Source organism: Lithobates pipiens, unplaced genomic scaffold (assembly GCF_037356315.1).
Source record: "Lithobates pipiens isolate NorthernLeopardFrog02 unplaced genomic scaffold, aLitPip1_a1.2 Scaffold_19, whole genome shotgun sequence".
Lineage (NCBI taxonomy): Eukaryota > Metazoa > Chordata > Amphibia > Anura > Ranidae > Lithobates > Lithobates pipiens.
In genome coordinates this window covers 356284464-356289362 of record NW_027507764.1, presented here as the reverse complement: position 1 = coordinate 356289362, position 4899 = coordinate 356284464, and the positions used below count along the sequence as shown (strand labels likewise).

Below are 4899 nucleotides of genomic sequence, written 5' to 3'. Positions count from 1 at the left end.
AATATGCTGTGAATGTCCCCTTTGTCCTCATGCATGCTGCAATCTTTTAATGCTCCTTTTTTCTTTTTCATGCATATTTGCCTTCATTAAACCTCACCAACATGCTATGGTAGGCCCATATCCACCTAGTCTAGTCACTTAAAATGTCTTTTGTCAGCTCCATTCTATTGCTTTATCCTAAAACCAAACATTTTAAAGCTTATTCCAAATGGTCTGTGTCCCCTTAACTGAATCCCCCCCCCCCCCCCCTTAATAGTATCCCAAATGGTCTGTGTGTCCTTCAACTGGATCCCCCCCACACACACTTAATATAATTCCAACGAGTCTGTGTGTCCTTAAATTAATGTTGAATTATATATTGTATTTTTAACACACTTCAACCCTGGAATGATTTTCCCCCCTTCCTGACCTTCATCACTTTTTTGGGTGATTTGGCAGTGCGTTGTTTGAATTGACAATTGTGCGTCCTTGTAACATGGCTCCTCCTAGTAAATTATCTTCATTTTATTAGCACAAAGCGATTTTGTATTTGGTTGTCTTTGATCACCTCTGCTTTTTTAGTTTTGGTGATTAACCACCAACAAACCCAAAATGCATTTTTCGAAATATGATTTTTTTTCTCTCTTTTCGCTCTAAAGAAAGATAGTCACAAAAATATATCACCATGATTTTTTGGGACATCATTTGATGCTGATACGTAGTCTTTTAGTAAACCAAAATGTGTTAAAATGAATCACAATTTAAGCGTTTCTTGATTGTTTTTTTTTAAAGTTCTATCGTTTAGTAAATATGGTCTATTTTGCTGGCATTTGTAAAATATTGCCATTTTTGAAAATAGTAATGGCGTTGCTAACCGTTTTTTTTTTTTTTTTTTTTTTTTTTTTTTTCTGGTGACTGCCACATTATGGCGGACACATTGGCCAATTTCCATACATTTTTGTGACCATTGTCATTAATACAGTGATCAATGCTGTCCAAAATTGTCTTGATTACTGTAAAAATGTCACATGCAGTGAAGGTGTTTTATTAAGCACAAGGGGGCCAAGGAATGGTTTAAAGTGTGTTCTGGGTGAGTGTTTTTCTTAACTGTCTGGGGGATGGGCTAGCAGTGACATGACCCTGATCACTGCTCCCAATGACAGGGAGCAGACGATCGGTGTCATGTGACTAGGCAGAAGCGTGAAATAAAGTTTGTGTTGTAATGTACAATGTTTAATGTGCCAAAGTACTTATTTTGTTTTTTTTCTGCTTTTTGCCTCCCCAGTTTCCTTCATCGCCACAGGAATGGCAGACTGTGGCATCCCATTTTGCCACCCGGTGGGACTTTCCTAACTGCGGTGGTGCCATAGATGGGAAGCACGTCCACATTGTGCCACCACCCCATTCGGGGTCATACTTTTTTAATTACAAGGGGTTTCACAGTATTGTGTTAATGGCGGTGGTGTCGGCACAGTATGAATTTCTCTATGTGGACGTGGGGAAGAATGGCCGCATGTCGGATGGAGGAGTCTTCGCCCAGACGGAGTTCTACCGCCGTCTACAGACAGGTGGCCTGGGCTTGCCACCTGATTCGGAGAATGTGGAGGAACTACCCTTTGTATTCATTGCGGATGAGGCTTTTGCTCTTGACAACCACATAATGCGGCCATTCCCCCAAAGAGCCCTCACCCCGGAGAGGAGGGTTTTCAACTACCGGCTGGCCAGAGCGAGAAGAGTGGTGGAAAATGCTTTTGGAATAATGGCCAGCCGGTTCCGTGTATTTCTGACGGATCTCAACCTAGCGGAATACAAACTGAACTATGTCATCCTTACGTGCTGCATTTTGCACAACTTTTTGCACAAATATTCCAATACATATTTATCAGGAATAATGCCGGAGGCTGGAGTTGGGCCAGAATCCATGACAGGCCTGGATACTGGCCGTACTGGCTTGGCCCCCCAAAGTGCACGGGAAGTGCGTGAAAGATATGTGACTTATTTTAATGGTAGGGGGGCCATTGCAATGCCACCCAATATTTAATTTTAAAAAAGAGGAAAATAATAAAATAACCTCAAATCTGAAATGTGTTTTCTTGCTTGCTTTTGGTTTGTGCTGTCTCCTATGTTATCCTAGTGCACTTGTAGTGCCAAGTGTATTTTCATTAAATTCAATAAGGCCCATTGTCACTGGATACACAAAATCCCTTTTCCCAAACTGGTATTAAGCATTGAAAGAATACGCCACACATTCTTGATTATTCAAAATTTTAATTTGGCCACATTCACATGTGCCATTGAATATTTAGTGATCTAAAATTTTTTTGGGGTTTATTTAACTTTCTTTGCCAAACATTTTTTGGTTTCCTTTTTTTTCAATTTTTTATAAACTTTTATTTATTTATTTTTTTTTGGTGGTTTTTATTTTTCTAGAAAAAATATGAAAAATGTATAAAACAACAATCAGCCACAATCGTAAAAATTGGTGAAGTAAAACAATCTTTGAACTAAAACAAGGGAAATGAAGAACATGATCGATATTATGGAGAAACGGATTATATTCTCCCCAAAATATCGATCATGTTCTTCATTTCCAGCTGCATATTGTCAATCTGAGTCTTCATGAGATCCAGGCTAGTCCGCATGTCATCTAGTTCCCCATTCCAGCCCATTATCTGGCCAATCAGCCTTTGTGCGCTGTCACTGGAAAATGGGGCCCTTTCCACAAACAGAACATCACCTACAATAGATGGGAAAAATTGGGTCAAAAATTAGGCAGTCATACATGGATTTCAACAAGCTGGGGTGTCAGACACTCACCTGGTGGGGTGCCCAGCTCCCCTACTTCCTCCACCTCTCCTTCCTCAACCTCTCCTTCCTCGACATCCTCGGGGGGGCACTGGTGCTTGGAAATGTGTCGCTTTCCACAACCACAACATCACCTAAAATAGATGTAAAAACATGTGTTTGGAAATATGCAGGTATACATCGATTACCTGAAGCTGTGGTGTCAGACACTCACCTGGTGGGGTGCCCATCTCCTCTCCTTCTTCCACCTCTCCTTCCTCCACATGCACATCCACGGGGGGGATGGGGCTAACCTCACATTCCTGCTGGCAAGGATGGCGGTCCCTGGGATCCTGCTTTGTGAGGCTTTTCTCCCCTATGAGAAATTAACAAACCAAAAGGTATACTTTAGCACACAGATATTTAAGGCCAGAACTAGGAAGATGAAACCTTGATTAGAAGTGTTGTACAATTGTCGGTTTATGAAGAGATGCAAAATGTGAAGACATGAGAAATCAATTCACTTTGCCAAAAAAGCAAATAATTTGCTTTTTGTGCCAAGGTTCACACATGCCCAACCCCCCCCCCCCCCCAAGTATACCAGGGAACCCCGTGTGGCGTGTGGTTTACCCTAATAAATGTTCTCTGGTGTCCCACACCTTTGCTCATGAGTGCAGATGTGTTTTTACCCAGCTGCCAAGTGTCCTCTCCTTCAATTACACTGAATGTTCTTTTCTAGTCATTGTATTTTGAAACACATCTAAACCACAATGTCCTAATCATTTGTTGTGTCCTAAAAATTACACACCCAAAAAATGCTGTTCAAACCCTGTATCATAAACGAGGTTTGCCACGAACAATTTACGAGGGTTTGAAAAAACGATACGATTCTTTTACTGTATACAACATGAAAGCAGCAATTTTTTACATTGTACAAAGGTAAAGCATATGGATCTGTATGCAATAATCATAAAATAGGAACACACGACAAGTACTTACTTTTTTTCAGAACTTTCTTGATCCTTCTGTATTGATCCGGCTCCCTCAATTTCAGGTCGGACCACCGTTTCCTCAATTGGTCTTTTGACCGTCGTACCCCAAAACGATTATGCAGGGTCTTAACTACTTTGGCCATGATTCTGGCCTTGCGCAAGTTCGGATGGGTGTATGGTCCATGCTTGCCATCATAATCCTTACTTCGCAAGATTCCCACCATCTCCACCATCTCTTGAAATGCCATATTTGAGGCCTTAAATCTCCTCTTTCCGGATCGGGACGTTTGTGGCTCCGGGGATTCCTGACTACTGGAGTCGTTCATATCAAGCACCTGTTGTGTTTCCGCCATGTTTCTCCTACTGCGCACCGTAGAGAAAAGGGGGCGGGAAATATTCTTGTAAAAGAACGTCATGGGCGGGCAAAGCAGGCGTAGTTCTACGCATACGCACTGGATCTTACGCCAAAATCACACGTCGTACGTACGTTAAGTGCGCAGAAAGGGCGGGAAACCATGAACTTGACTAAAAGAACGTCAGGGGCGGGCAAAGCAGGCGTAGTTCTACGCGTACGCACTGGATCTTACGCCAAAATCACACGTCGTACGTACGTTAAGTGCGCAGAAAGGGCGGGAAACCATGAACTTGACTAAAAGAACGTCAGGGGCGGGCAAAGCAGGCGTAGTTCTACGCGTACGCACTGGATCTTACGCCAAAATCACACGTCGTACGTACGTTAAGTGCGCAGAAAGGGCGGGAAACCATGAACTTGACTAAAAGAACGTCAGGGGCGGGCAAAGCAGGCGTAGTTCTACGCGTACGCACTGGATCTTACGCCAAAATCACACGTCGTACGTACGTTAAGTGCGCAGATAGGGCGGGAAACCATGAACTTGACTAAAAGAACGTCAGGGGCGGGCAACGCAGGCGTAGTTCTACGCGTACGCACTGGATCTTAAGCCAAAATGCACATGTCGTACGTACGTTAAGTGCGCAGAAAGGGGCGGGAAAACATGAACTTGACTAAAAGAACGTCAGGGGCGGGCAACGCAGGCGTAGTTCTACGCGTACGCACTGGATCTTAAGCCAAAATGCACATGTCGTACGTACGTTAAGTGCGCAGAAAGGGGCGGGAAACCATGAA

The 4899-nt window shown here is 43.1% G+C and overlaps 1 long non-coding RNA gene across 1 annotated transcript; it reads right to left on the bottom strand.

Annotated features, from left to right (window-relative positions):
• Window positions 1–2396: 2396 nt before the first annotated feature.
• LOC143998313 (uncharacterized) lies at window positions 2397–3349 on the bottom strand. The gene is made up of 3 exons (XR_013277840.1): window positions 2999–3349; window positions 2797–2918; window positions 2397–2716 (listed from the first exon to the last, which is right to left on the bottom strand). It is a non-coding gene; the product is annotated as an uncharacterized LOC143998313 (long non-coding RNA).
• Window positions 3350–4899: the final 1550 nt, after the last annotated feature.